The sequence below is a fragment of the Mustela erminea genome, chromosome 16 (genome assembly GCF_009829155.1).
Source record: "Mustela erminea isolate mMusErm1 chromosome 16, mMusErm1.Pri, whole genome shotgun sequence".
Lineage (NCBI taxonomy): Eukaryota > Metazoa > Chordata > Mammalia > Carnivora > Mustelidae > Mustela > Mustela erminea.
The window spans coordinates 80,680,852-80,696,335 of NC_045629.1; the positions used below are offsets into that span (position 1 = coordinate 80,680,852).

At 50.2% G+C, this 15,484-nt stretch overlaps 1 protein-coding gene across 1 annotated transcript in view; it reads right to left on the reverse strand.

Annotated features, from left to right (window-relative positions):
* Positions 1–12,568, reverse strand: part of FAM135B (family with sequence similarity 135 member B) — a 272,532-nt gene extending 259,964 nt beyond the window's left edge. Inside the window, exon 1 of the mRNA XM_032316553.1 lies at positions 12,195–12,568. The gene's annotated coding sequence lies outside the window, so the exon portion shown is untranslated. The remainder of the gene's footprint in view (positions 1–12,194) is intronic.
* Between the last annotated feature and the right edge of the window lie 2,916 nt (positions 12,569–15,484).

Sequence of the window (15,484 nt, forward strand, 5' to 3'; positions counted from 1 at the left end):
AGAAGCTCACTAACTTCTCCAAATCAGAGCTAGTGAGTGGCAGAGCTGAACCATGGCCGGGACCTTCCGGAGGCAAATGCTCTCCTTGCAACCTTCAGGTAAATATGTCTGCGCAGGGCTGCTGGGTGTGTCAGGGCTCGCAGTGGGGCTCTGCTGAGTGAAAGAGAGCAGAGCTGGACTTGGAGCAGAAGGCCCCATAGACGCTCTTGGGCTGACTCCGGGATTGAGCCAAGCCCAGCCACTGGGAAGGCCAGAGGAAAAGGGTGGGTGCAGCCATCAGAGGAACAGGGAACGGCTTCACCGAAGAGAGAGGACTCTGACGCAGTGAAGAGCTTGCCCAGATGCGGGTGTGGGCTGTGTGTATGTATGTGTGAGTGTGCGCACACTTGTGTGTCAGGGGCAATAACACATTGTGCTGCAACCGTAAATGGCTCAACCCACCCCTGTTCAGGGACGCCTCCCTCTCCATCTGCCCAGCTGCCATGATCAGACCCCACGATTACCTGCCAAGGAAGCTTCCAGCCCAATGCACACTTCATTCCTGCCGTTAACTCTAGACAAGCCTCACACTATAGCTAACCCAGCCTCCATTTTAACCTAAAATGAGATGTGTATTAAAGTAATATACTGATTCTTGGCTGTCTGGGTGGCTCAGTTGGGCAAGCAGCTGCATTCAGCTCAGGTCATGATCCCAGGGTTCTGGGATCGAGTCCCGCATCGGGCTCCCTTTGCTCTGCAGGGAGCCTGCTTCTCCCTCTCCCTCTGCCTGTCACTCCCCCTGCTTGTGGTGTCTCTCTCTCTCTCTCATTCTCTCTGTCAAATAAATAAAATATTTTTTAAAAAATAAAGTAATATACTGATTTTAAGTTTAGGTACATACAATATATTACACCAACACCCCAGAAGTTTGGACACGTACACTAGTCACTGAAGTTTGAATGGAAATATCCAGGGACACTCAGTTAAACCACACAAAGGGAAGAGCAGCATCTGTAATCTCATTAAATGTATTTTCTTTCGTTTTGGTCTGACATAGTCAATAAAGTCTAACGTGAAAAGGTAAAAACCTAGAATTCTGACTATTTACCTGAATAACTAGGGAGAACACAGATTGCCCTGGGTTACTACACCACCGCCACTACTGCGTCATCTTCTCTTTCCTCCTCTTTTCCTGCTCCTCCTCCTCCTCCTCCTGCTCCTCCTCCTCTTTCTGCTTCTTTTTAGTCTTCTTCTCCTGTTCTGCTTCCTCCTCTTCTGCTTCCTCTTCCTCATTCTCTTCGCCGCCTTCTACTTTTTTTTTTTTTTTTTTAACCTAAGCAGGCTCCTGAGTCTATAAAGCATCCTTGAAGTTTCCGTGCATATTCCAGAATCAGAAGACGCTAGAAGCAGACCTGATCTTAAGGATCATCAAACAAATCGCTTCCTCACCCCCTTCGTCTTCCAAGTCAAACAGAAGCTAACCCGCTTTCCCAAATTCACACGCAGCTGAGTGGTTAAAAGCCAGATACTTGGACTGTATCATTCTTGAGTTTTGTTCTGGGTTTTGGGTTTTGTGTTGTTTTTATGACCCACAGGAAACTTTCAAATGCCCCTCTTAGGGGACATCTGTATGGTGGCTGAAAGGGACAAGCTTTGGGATCAGATGGGTTTGGGGGAACCTGTCCAGGCTTCTTCTCCAGCTAGCTGTGGCACTGTGAGCAAATCACTTCCTCTCTCTGTGCTGGGTCTCCTCAGCTCTAAAGAAGGCTGGTACTAGCTCCTGCATGAAGTTTAAATAAAGTATCTCCAGGGAAAGCACTTACTCTAGTCACTGGCAGGCAGTAGGTCTTAGAAAGAACTTTCTGGCCCCTCCCATCTGTAGCAGCACCTCCTTTGACTGTCACTTAAAAATGATTTATGGTCATTTTTTGTTGCCATCATCCCCATGCTCTCAGAAAGAAAGGGAAAGAAAGAAAACTAAGGAAGTTTAATTCTATTATTCAGGAGCAATTATATTAATATTCATTTTATTCTCTCAGAAGGCCAACACAAGTCAGCATGTTCAAATACTGAGCTTGATAAATTCTACCTTGTGCACAAGATTACAAGGATAATCTTATCTTTAAACATTTCCTTTAAACAAACTTAAAAAAATCCCTCAAAATTTACTCTCTGATGCTTTTTATATTCTGACTTAAAACCAACAAGTTATCACCAAAACCACCAATGCAGTTCCCCAACCATTCTTACACTAATACCTCAGCTATGATGACATGTGCCCAGAAATTAATTTTCCAGAAAACTTATACCAACCCCTTCAATACTAAATACTTTGATATTTAATTCTAGCGATTTCTGATGTATCTCGTTTTAGAAAGAATACTCCCCTGCCTTCTTTCAGCAGAGTTTACAGACTATAATTTAGTTTTTCCTGATGACTCACTGTCACACTTCTGAACATAAGTGATGGCTTATCACTTAGTACTTGATGCCCTCAAAGACCCAAACCACGTGAAAGTTTCCAGTGTTCCTGCACTGAGGATCCCAAGGTCCTTCCTAATGGATATCCCTTGGTTCACCCCGCGGAGATGTTCCATTCGAGGAGGGTCTCATCCAGGCTCCTCAGTATTCATAGTAGAAGGTCAATCTCACCATCCACTTAGTGGACATTAAAGTAGACACATTAACCTCGAATCAGAATAAACACTGAAACACCTACTGTGCACCAAGGATGTCAACAGATTTTTATTTCACTTGGTTTGTTTATTTTTACTTTTTCACTTAATCTTCCTTAAAAATCCCTTATGCATTGCCGATTCTCATGGTTTGAAAGAAACTGAGGTCAGGACAGATAAAGTAGCACACAATATCCTAGAGAGAAGCTGGGATTATTACCAGGTATCGGGGAAAGTATTGTGGAAACTGTATGCCATAGAGCCCCGCCCACGTGGTGTTAAGGAGGGGGTATAGAACAAGAGGATGAATGAGCTAAAACCGGAGAGATCATCGCCCAGAGAGTTCCAGGAAATAAAAAATGGCACTAATGGGTGAATTTAGTAAGCAAGCTGAGAGAGAAGGCTGTGTGCCAGAAATGATTCGGGCTATATATCCTGATGTATGAGTGAAGGTATGCCTGCGTGGAATGCAGGAAAAGCTCTCCGAGCCGAGAAGGTGAAGGGCAAGGTGCTGCAGGAGTCAGGGAGCTGGACCTGGAAGGCGTCCAAGATCCTAGCAGGACTTGAGGTAGTGAGGAAAACCAAGGTCCAAGTACCAGAATGATCAGGGTCTGGAGAAGAGGGTGTGAGCAAAGGGCCAGTGCATGACTGGATGGACTGGTAGGTACCAGGGTAGCTGGCCCCCTGCTGCAACTGGCCCTGACCCGTGATGCTTTCAAGAGGTGAGCAGGAGAAGGCATGGCTAAATCAGGAAGGGAACCCACAGCAGGGCGCTTTGGGTTCCAAGCATTACAAAGTTCAGGGAGATTTTTTTATAGTATGTTTTCGTGACTTCCGTAGGGCACAGGCACTCAGGATCACAGGGTCTTATGACTGAATGTCACCAGGCCCAAAGCAGCAGTTTGTCTTAAAGAAAAGGGGTGCTGTAGTGGAAATATCAGTTAAAATATCACCAACATGACGGATCCCCTCCCAGCCCGACGCCCTCTCCCAGGTTGGTGCACCCATCCCCCAGCTGCTGTGTTAGCTGATAACAACCCATCGTTGCTCTGTTCTGAGAATCCTCAGATGACCAAGCTGCTTTGCCTGGGAATACCTGGGTGTCTATGTCTCCCGGAGTCACACCCAAGGAATGACCTTACCTCAAGGTACAAAGTATTATGGGGCCATGTGCGCCCCAGAGTTCCCTGCGTGAGCAGGGAGACTAGATAAGGCTGCTCACATATTTATGCCCATTTTCTTCCTTGTCTGGTTCCTTGTTCCTCCCTCCCTGCCAGCTTTCAGCTAAGAGCACCCCTCAGTCAAGCTCTATACTTCAGGCTCTGTGTTCAAGATGTAGGCTGTAGGTCTACAATCTCAGAGCCTAAGACAACGAACAGGCGCGGCTTTCCACCGAGGCCAAGTGCCTGTCCGGGGTCACTTGGGTAACAAATGTCAGAATTAGGGAAACCAACTGGTCTGTTTTGTCTGGAACTGGGGGACATGCGGGGAGGGCTATGCGTCCCCAGGAGGCAAGACATTCAGTTTTCCAACAAGATCAGTTAGTCCCGGGAAAAAAGAGACAACAGAGTTCTCCTGAGATAGAAGCCGACCATCTGACCAGGATTTCTGAATGGTACTCACACAAGGCTACAGTTACTCATTTTCTCATTAAAACATTGTTATTCTGTTATTGAAAATTCCTACAGTTGTTTTCTTCCACATGTTCTTTGATAAATACTGGCCACATGCTGACGGAGAGCCCAGAAATGCTCTGAGTGCTCAGGGCCGCTGTAAACACGCCCCAGTCCTGCAACCACGGAGCTCACCACCGTACAGAGAAGAGAGCCAATAGGAAAGGCAGACAAACACATCTGTGGTAACACTGCCGGCGCTTACACAGGGATGGATGCCATGGAGAAAAACACAGCAAGTTCCGCGGCCAGAGGCCAGAGGCAGCTCTTTGGCCGGTGGTCTGGGAAGGTCTCTAACAGAAAACTCTTAGATGAGGGAGAGAAGGAGCTACAGAAATGTCAGCAGAGATGTGTCCTAGCCAGCCGCGTGGAATCACAGGAAGAAGCTCGGAAGGCGAGAGGAAGGTAGTGAGTGTGTATTCGTCGTTTGCATTTTATTTCTGAAAGGGCAGTGGTAGAGACCCGGTGAGTCCGAAAGAACATCTGTATCTGCTCACTCTCTGTCCTTCCCTTGGGTGATCAGTTCTACTCCCGTGCTCTCAGTGAGCGTCTCTGTGCTGATGATTCCCCAAGTCTATATTCAGCCAAGAGTTCTATTCTGAGCTTGACTGAGATCTTTAATTGCCTAAAAATGTACATAGATGTCCTCAGAGACCTAAAAATCTACTTATTCAAAACAGAACTCATCACTTTCCCCTTCAGACTCTGTTCTTCTGCCTGTGTCCCCAGGCTGGGAGACAGCAACAAGGCAGTCCTTGAGACCAGGTCAGAAGACTAAGCATCGCCCTTGATGCCTGTCTGCTTTTAGATACTGTGGGCTGCTCGTCCAATACTTCCCACCCTGCTACTGCCTTAATATCTCTAGAGTCATTGTTCTAGAAAGTTGTTCTTTCTTCATCTCTATTACCTTGGCCTTGGCTACAGTCTTCATTACCTGCATACACCCTGGATTTCCTGAAAGAGCCTCCCACCAAGCTTCTATGTTTCTCATCTTACCCACCTCCAAAGCACTCTGTATCCTGTAGCCCAAATCCAAAATGCTGGTGTGTCTCTGTCTTCCCACTGTAAAACACTTTCACTGCTGAACAAAGCTGGAGGCATCACATTTTCCAATTTCAAATTATGTTACGAAGCTTTGGTAATCAGAACAGCATGATACTAGCATAGAAACAGACACACATGCCAGTGGAACAGAAAAGACAGCCCAGAAACGAACCACACATACATGTTTAACTCATCTTTGACAAAAATGAGTTAAGAATGCACAAGGAGGAACGAACGGTCTCTCCCATCAAAAGTGTCAACAAAACTCGATATTCACATGTTGAAAGAGTAAAACTGAATCTTTAGGTTCCACTATACACACAAGCCAAAAGGGATTAGACCTACACATACACCTGGAACTGAAAAACTCCTAAAATAATAAATAGGGGGAAAGCTTCTGGTCTGGCAATGAGTTTTTGGTATTGACACCAAAATCACAAGCAACAAAAGCAAAAAATAAGCAAGAGTACATCAGACTAACGTGTCGGCACAGCAAAGGAAACAATCCACAGAGTCCAAAGGCAACCTAGAGGTTGGGAGGATACATTTGCACACCATGTATCTGATAAGGGGTTAAGATCCAAAATATGTAAGGACCACATATAACTTAATAGCATAGAAACAAATTATCCCCCCCGCAAAATAGGCAAAGACTTGGCTCAACATACTTCCAAAAAAGTTCCATCTGTACGTCTTCTTACCTGTCTTCAGTGGGTACATGAACAAGTGTGCAACATCGCTCACCATCAGGGAAATGCAAATCAAAACTATAATGAGGTATCACTTCACATCTGTTAAAATGACTCTAATTTAAAAATATTAAGGTGAGGCGTGGTGGGGAGGTACACTGTTGGGGGGAAAGTAAATTGGTATAGCCATTATGGAAAACAGCATGAAGTCTTCTCAAAAAATTAAAAGTAGAATTACCATATGACTCAGCAATCCCACTTCTCAGTATATGTCCAAAGAGATATCAATCCAGATCTCTGAGAGATACCTGCGTTCCCATGTTCCCTAAGCATTATTCATAGTAGCCAAGACACGGAGACAAACTAAATGTCCGTCAGTAGATAAGTAGGTAAAGGAAATGTGATCTATACAAAGCATGGACTATTACTCAGTCCAAAAAAATAAAGAAATCCTGCTATTTGTGACAACGTGAGCAGACATGGAGGATATCACGCCATGTGAAATACGCCAGGCACAGAGAGACAAATACTACATGATCTCACTTTAAATACAGAAGCTGAAACAGTCAAACTCAGAAGCAGAGAGTAGAAATGTGGTTATCAGAGGCTCGGGATGGTCAGGGGGTGCAAACTTTCAGTTAGGAAAGATGAGTAAGTTCTGGAGAGCCAAAGCATAGCACGGTGACCGCAGGTAGCAGTACTGCGCGGTATCCTTGAAATCTGCTAAACATTGTCATCACGTCTGATTTTAGTGTGACCAAGATCCCTGCAGCTGTCGTGTGCGGAACAGACTGGGGTGGCAGAGGTGGAGGCAAGGACAGTTCAGAGCCTGGTGTACTCATCCAAGTGAGAGATGAAGGGGCTTGAACCAGAATTATTATCGAAGGGATGGAAAGAAAGACCTGAGCATCACCCTTGACCCCTCCCTCCCCTTGACCTGCACCAATGGTCACAAGTGTCCCATTGATATTTCTCAGATAAATGACACAGCATGCTCACTGAACTGACACTTCTCCGTCTCTCCTTCCTCAGCGTTCCTCCTCTCACCAGTTCCTGCCCATTGCACAGGACAGGAAGAGTCATCCCAACTCTCACTGCCTAAATTCAATCATCTCTTATCCACAAAGTCTCCTAAGAGGCCACCATATTTCTTGGTTGAACCATCTTCTCTAACCCAACCTCTGCTCTGCAGCTAGGGTGAATGTTCTGCACAACTCCAGATCTTTCCATGGCTCCCATGACCTTCCTGTTAGAGCGCAAGTCCTTAGCATGGTTCTCGAGACTCTCAAAGATGTGGCCCCTCTCGCTCTCCCCAGCCTCGAGGAACACCGTCCCCTTCCTTGTGTTCCAGCCCTCTTATCCATTTCACTTCCCGGCTACCTCTTGCTTCCACGGTGCTGTGTGTCACTTCCTCTTCCGACGGCCCTTCCCTGCAGTCTCCATTTAGAAATTCTCAGTCCTCAGCGTAGGATCTCTCTCTTCTCCGAAGCCTTCCTTGGCAGCCCTTGCCAGGAAATGTGTTAAAAATACCTTCTCTTTTTTTCCCACAGAACCCTGCATTGGCTGGTTTGCTCTTGTCTGTCTCCCGCCAACATCCCCTGGCTACACGGGGCAGGTCCCTTTCTTGTTCATGGTTGACTCTCAGGGCCTGGCACGATGAGTGGCCCAGAGCAGACCATGGACTCAGATCTCCCTGTTGGGCACACCACGCACCTCTCCATCCACACCAGAGGCGGAAGGCCACTGGAAGGAGTCATGGCCCATAGCACCAGTCTCCTCTGTGGTGCTAAAATCCCCCTGAGGAATCATTCCTGAGATTGGTGTGCAGCCGCCTGGAAATGATTCATGTTTGAACAGAAACATTTGACACTGCGGAGCACCCAGAGTCTGGGAAGCTCAGCAAATATTAGACATGTCTGCAAACGTCCTCTGGCTCTCTCAGGTAAGAGTGGACTTCAACCATACAGTTTCTTCTATTTTTTTTTTTTGCTTTGTTTAAGATTTTATTTATTCATTTTTTCTGAAAAGGGGGTAGGCACAGACGGAGAGAGAAAGAGAATCCTAAGCAGACTCCCTGCTGAGCTTGGGGCCCAACATGGAACTTGATCCCAGGACCCTAAAATCATGACTTGACCGAGAACCAGGAGTCCAACACTTAACTGACTGAGCCACCCAGGTGCCCCCTAGTTTCTTCTGTTTTGAATCAAGGAGAACTTCCAACATGGACAGAGCAGCAGAGCATCTTAGCTGGGGTTGGATAAGACTTGGGCTGGGTAAGGATGGAGAGCATGCAGTCTTCAACACTTTACAAGTCCCAGGATAGCCTTGGGGAACACTAGCCTTCTAGAAGGGAAAATTCTAAAAAAAAAAAAAAGAAAAGAAAAAAGAAAAAGAAAAGAAAGAAAAATATGGCAGTTACAGTGAATTAAGGTGTAAGGTTCGGACAAGTGAGGAGTGTCGATGGAAAGGCCAGGCAGGAGCCACCGGTGTAGCTCTGGTGAAGAGAAACAGAGACTAGTGTATGGAGACACCAAGAAAGCAGAGCTAGATGGAGCCCCGGGAATCATCCAGGCCATTTACAGATGAGGAAACCGAGGCCCAGAAAGGTGAGGGGATGGCCCAGGTCAGCAGTCCTGTGAGCAGTTAGTGTCAGAGCCGGAGGGACGTGTCAGTGCACAAATCTAAGTCTTTAGCTTGTTCTATCTCCTCCCTTGTGGTATCTCGCATGAGAAACTCAGCTCTGAGGGTATTAGTGTTCTCCTTCTCCCCCCCACCCCGCAACCCCCGATAAGAAAGGGAGGTAAAATACAAGGAGGAAATGCACTGGGGGCATTTCAAAAAACTCGAAACCTTCTGTGATTGGCGATCATATATATCATTGGGAAGTGATAGATCCACATATTAAGGTCAGGCATGGCACTGGCCTTAGTGTGCATCTTCCCAAGACGTCCTGAAAGGTATCTGTCATTGCAGTGCCATGCAGAGAAGGCAGAGGGCTGACGGGGACAAAATGACTGACCGAAGGTCCACAGCGCTCACAAGTGGAGGAGCCAGGACTTCCAGCAGGTCTCATCGGCTGCTGTGTAACTACACAGAGAGATTTTGCTCATTTTCCATAACAACAACAACAAAAAATAATTGAGGAAAATGAATAATGTATTGAGTAGAGTATTTTACAGTTTATGAACTGCTTTTAGTGCATGGCTATCCATTCACTCCAAGCACTCGGCATCGCTGTTGGATGGGGAATACCATCCACGTTTTACACATGAGGAAACGGAGGGACGCGGCAAGCAGGTGTCCTGGTTCCGGGGCCCCTTAGAACCAGATTCAAATCTAGGCTTTCTTGCTCCAACCTATGTCCCTTTCCATGTTACTAGAGCTGAAATCAAGGAAAGCAACTGACAGGAGAGAAATGCATTTTAAGTTTAAAATATTCCATCAGATGTTTTCAGCAAACGTGCTATGAAGGCCATTCAACACTAGATTACAGTTATTCTAAAGTACCCACTTGAAAAAAAAAAAAAGAGCATTTTAAGGCAAAATATGTGTTTCTGTTCTCCGTCACTCTGTTTCAGTGGGCTGACCCTAAATAAGGCCCAACAACCCAGCAAGCATCCTTCAGGCTTGTGCTTACTGAGACAGGGGGAGGTGGCTAGGACAGCCTTTGGGCAAGACTCTTCGGGCAGGTGGGTGTGCTGCAGGGAAGGCCTTTCCACGGACTCAGCCACTCACTAGGGCGGTCATCTGCCAGGCGTTGGGGCCACAACCATGGTAGAATAAGGCAAGGTTCCTGCCCTCCAGGAGCATGAACTCTAGCCAGGGCAGGCGTATGTTGGAGCAATGACAACATGACCCAGCACAGGTGTCACACAAAGCAGCCCCAAAGTGTCGTGGGAGCACAGGGGACAGAGCTCAGGAAGGCTTCCCATCAGAAGGGGCATTTGAATTGTGAAGGGAAGAGGGGAGATAGAAAGGGTCATTCTAGGCAGAGAGGCCAGTGCGAGCAAAAGTCGGGGTATAAAAGAGCAGAGAATAGTAGAAGATAGTCCTGGCTCATTCCAGAAATGACGGTTCCCTCGACAATGACATCAAACTGAAAGCACTCTGTCGAACTGGGCCATCATTTGGTAAGCATCGACCATCACAGGGCAGAGCTGTACGAGGGTGAATCCATCCACGAGGGCCTCACAACGTGCCCAGTGTGTCTACCTAACCAACATCTAAACGAGTCCCTACTATGCGCAAATTCCCACTTACACTACAGACCACTTAGTTTAACTCTGTGGTGAGCAGACCTCAGTGTTCCCAAACATGAGTACTGCGTTTGATGCCAAAGCTCTTGACCTTCAACATTTGTAAACAAGGATGACATGCCGTGTTTCCCCTGATGAAGGCCTCTTTAGATTTCCCTGAGTGTATCTTGGACCAGACGACAGCGTTTCAGCTGTGAGTCACTGACCAATATTTCTACCCCCGCTTCACAGCTGATGTCTGTTTAATGATTTGCCAATCTGAGGAAGGGAGTTTCTGCGGCAAAGAATAATTCTTTTCATGTGCGTGGCAAGTTGGGTTTTGAAAAGCCTTTCTCCATCCTCTCCATCACCCCACTTGATTGTCACGAGTGCCTGGCGGGGTGCAAGGACTCTGAACGTCCCCATTCTACAGACAAGAGAACGGAGTCTCACCAAGGCAGAGTAATCCAAGGTCGTGGAGCAAGTGTATGGGGAGATGAGAGCTCGAAACCATGTCTCCTGACTCCCCAGCCCTGCCCTCCTTTCTCTCGACTTTACCATCTGCCCGGAATACAATAATATCATTCTCATTAGGACGTGAATCCCAGAAGAAATGCTGGTCAAATCACATCCCCTCCGGCAACATAAGTACAGCATAAATTAAAAGACCAATTAAAGAACATGGCCTTTTAACTGGGACTTACCACTGTCCCCCGGGGCAAGAATGTAGAAGTCAGTGGCTGCCCATTCCAGAAATTACCCAGAGACCCACTTACCCATATGCAAGAGGCTTTAACCCCAAACTATTCACCTAACTTTATCACCCTTCTCTATGCTTTTCTGGCGCCCCAGCCCCTGTGGAGCTGTGTCTGGAATCATTGCCCAAACCTCTGCCCCTCTCTCTGGCCAGAAGACGCAGCAGCAGCAGCCCATCCCTCCCTGGGGATAGGTGCCTCTCAGCTCTGACACATACATCTCTCAACACCAGGAGCCTCAGAACCTGATGAAAAAACCATGCTTCTCTAGTTCAAAGAGAGCATTGAAGCAAGATTCCCTAGCTGTCTCCAAGTGGGATAGTCCGCCAATGGCTAGAGCCCTGGGTGGCCAAGGGGACAAAGAGTGTTATTATACTCCAGGGAGTCTTGTTTTGCTGACAATGGGGGGGGATGGCTAGAAATGAGGTGAGGAGAAAAGGAAGGGGCATTTTGGTTGCTCGCTTACAATTTTGTATCAATTCCCACTCCACCACCAACAATCAAAGGCAGTAACATGATAAACTCCAGGGATACACCTGGGTCCCCAAACGGTAATAGTTACTACTTCCGCCATCCAAATTCCCCCCTCCGGGTGCTGGGTTTGAAGCCGACTTTACAGATCAAGAGCTGGTGTGCGCTCCGGTCCTTTTCCATGTCACAGCTGAGCTGCAGTGCCCCCCCACCCCCCACCCCCAGCCCCAGCCAAACCACAGGGAGAACAGGTCTCTGGGTCAGCCCGGATCGCAGAGAATCCTTACCACTGCCCCCTCCACCCCGACGCCGGTGTCTCCGGAACCTGCCTGGGGTTCACGGGCTCAGAGGAGCTGCCTGTACCAAGGTCTGGACGTGCTCCCTCAGCCTCCATCTGGGACTTCTGCGGGGACCACCTCCTTCACCAGCGTGTCCCCCCAACTATCTCCCCAGATTTGCCCTCCTGCCCTCCCAGACCTGCCCAGACGCGCCTGGAGACTAGAGGACAGAGAGCTTGGGGGTTGGGGGTGTAGACCGAAGGAGATAAGCCACATTTCGCGGCGGAATCCCTGTTAAGTAACAGAAAGCCATCCAACTAGCAACCACGCTTCCAGAAACGTCACTGCCACCGCGGAGAGAGTTTGCAGCTGCCGACCCCAGCGCTCTCACCTACCTGCCTCCCACTGCAGGGCTCCCCTCGGCTCCGGGCCACGCCGGCTGCCTCCCTCCCGGCTCTCCGCAGCGGCGGTGGGCGCTCCGCGGGGTCCGGGCGCCCGCGAGCTGGGTCTCCGGTGCCCGCGGCGAGGCTGCCTGGAGGAGGAGTAAGAGCTGCCGCCCGCCGCCGCCGCGGTGCTGATGCGGTTGCTATGGTTATGGAACTCCGCAGCTGCCCCCTCTCGGCGCAACAGCTGCCCGGCCGCGGCCTCCGGGCAGCCCCGCGAGCCGGGCCGGGCGGCGAGGCTGGGCGCGGGGCGGGCGCCGGCCGCGGGCACTGCGGAGGAGGACGCGGGGCGGCTGCGCTCGGCCTGCCCGCTCGGCTCTGCGCGGCGCCCGCGCTCCGCTCCCGCCCCCGCCGGGACGCGGCCGCCCGCCCGCTCGCCCGCCCCCGACCCCGCGCCCCGCCCCGGCCCTCTCCGCGCCGCCGCCGCCGCCGCCGCCCCCCCACCCCGCCCGCCGGCCCGAGCATGCTCAGTGTGCGGCCCCGAGGCGCCCTCCCGCGTGGCGGGGCTGGGCGGCGGCGGCGCGCGAGGCCCTTCCCGGAGCCCCGGCGGGGTCGCCGGGGCGCTTCGGGGGAGCGGCCCGAAGGCGGCCCGGCAGGTGCCCCGGGCCAGCTCTGAGCGAGCGCAGGACCACCGCCCGCGACCCCATCCAACCTGCCCACCCGCTGCCGACCGGCTCGGACACCGGCGAGATGGGGCCCACGGGGAGAGGCGAGGGTTGAGGACGGATGAAGCAGCTGGCGTCCTCTGAGCACCCTCGCGGGCATGGCACCGAGGGACAGGCCTGCGAAGGCCTGGGGACATGTGGCTTCACAGATGAGGAAGCAGCCTCAGAGGGGGGGCCAGGGCGGGACTCCGGAGACCCGCGCACAGCCCCGCAGACGGACGGGGCTGCACCAACTCACATCCCAACTAGAACCGCGGGCGTGACCGAGAAACTGCAGCCACTGAGACCCCGGCCCCGGCTAATCCAGTCGGGGCGGAGGGAGGTCATCAAGGCGGGACACCTGAAAGAGGGGACAAGAAGAAGACGCAGCGGTGAAGTCTGAGGAAGGAAGTTCCAACCAAAAGGAGAGGACCCGATGTGCAAAGGCCCGGAGGCCAGGCGGCCAGCTCTGGTACAACCCGCGCTTGTGATGCAGCAGAAGGGAGCAGAGTGGACCACAGAGATTCAAGGAACAGGGTCTGCCAGGGCCTTGAGAGCCAAGTGAGGAGGGCGGCATTCGACCCTAAAGACAACAGGAAGCCACTGAAGAACCTTAAGCAGGAGAAAGGCTGGGTGGCTAAGTGGGCAGTCACCCCGGCGGAAGTGTGGGTGGTGGGGCTAAGGTGGGCATTAAAGCTCCAAGAAGGGGTGTCCAGACGGTGTTGCCGCCTTCTTGCCCTGGAGGGCGGAAGGCCACCTTCTGTCTACATTGCTCTCCCTCCCACAGCGTCCAGCGGAGCCTCGCACCGCATGTGTGCTCTGTAAATGTGTGGTGCGTGGCCAATAAATGAATATTTATTTCTCCATAGAGAAAATGGATTCCTTTCTTTCATAATTTTTCTGTCTTTAAAATGTGATCAAAATCATGTGGCATTTATTTTGCCTTAAACATTGCATTTTTAGGCAGCCTTAATTTTGAAAGTCAGCCCAAGTCCCCAGTGTTCTCCTCTGTCTTAGATGGTCCCGGACCACGCAGATACGGAGGACAGGAATGCAGGGTTTGCTTGTTTCCTGAGAGTTTTCAGTTGGCGGATAAGAGAGCTCCAGGGTATATCGTTACGTGAAAAAGCAAAGTGCAGAACAGTGTTTATAATAAGATAACTCTTGGGGAAGAAGCGGGGAGACACAAATGTATATTTGAATTGGCTTGTATTGGCATAAAAATACGCTGGAAGGTCGTGTAAAACACTTGCGAAGTAGATGTTAGCTAATGGGACTGAGGTGGGTGCAGGACTGGGGGGCAAGGTCTGGGGGAGATAGAGCCTTTCAATGGTACTTTATTTTGAACCAAAAATAAATTACACACATGCATAATGTGTTACCATCTGTGTCTAGAATCCTAATGAACCTTGGGATAAATTTACATGCAACATGTTCCCCATGGACATATCCCAAGACCTCCTCCTCCCACTGCCTCGGTCCCTATGTGACACAGTAGTACTATGATTTATTAAGTCTTCCTCTTCAGTCCTGCTCTGCCCATGGACCAGAGGTGAGGAGAGAGGACACAGAGACAGAAACAGAGGCCTCCAGGAGGCCAGGTCACCAGTGCCAGCACAAGGGAGCTGTGTGGACGTAATCTTTGTGTCAGTTCCCCGGGGGGTCTTCCCCGCGATAGCGATCATGGTGGCTATGGTCCATAGTGGCCAATGTCATAGCCATCGATCATCTGGCTGGAGTGATGTCCTCTGGGCCTAGAGATTCCCTGACCCACTGCCGTCCTCATGGATGAGATCCCTGTAACGTCCCACTCCAAACTGGTACATTCTCAGACCCACGGGGTGAGGCTCCGAGCAGCTAGGGGCCCACAGGAGGTCTTCAAGGGAAGTTCCTAGGGTGAGCCCAAGTGGAACTGACCCAAAAGCAAAACAAGCTCCGCTGACATCCCCCCTCTCGGGGAAGGACCCACCATCCATCCCAGCACACGAGTCAGAAACCCGACGTCCCCGTAGGCTTCCGGGTCTCTGCCTGCTTCTCTCTCCCTGTCTCATCTCCCACACACCTAGTTACATACCAACTTCTGTCCGTTCCACCACGTGAATAGCTCTCAGTCATCTATAACAGGGGCTGGGCTCTACGACAGTGGTTGGTTTGTTTTGTTTTGTTTTTTGTTTTTTATTTTTAAATCTTCTTCAACAGGAGTCTGCAAGTAATGGTGTCTAGAGAAAGGGGTAGAATCTTAGCCTGACGTTCTGAGGTGAGCATCTGCTGATAGGAAAGGGGGACACGGATTCTGGGACAGATGCTGGGCCTGATGCAGTCTTCTGGGGCAGTTGGAAGATGACACCCCACTGAAGAGAGCTGAACACTGAGACAGAAAGCTCATCAGGAGCTACTCTTGGCCAAGTTGGGTTCTGGAGGGGTTGAGGGTGCCCTCCGTCACAGGGCTGCAGGGGCTGGTGCCCGTTCAAGATGAGGACGGCATCAGAGCAAAGTGGACCAGCGTTTTCTCCCTCTGTCCCAGAAGGCCGGTTTTCTAGGGTGACATCCTGTGGCAAGGAGAAGCAACTGTCATGAAATTCTTATCAGAGGCAGCAG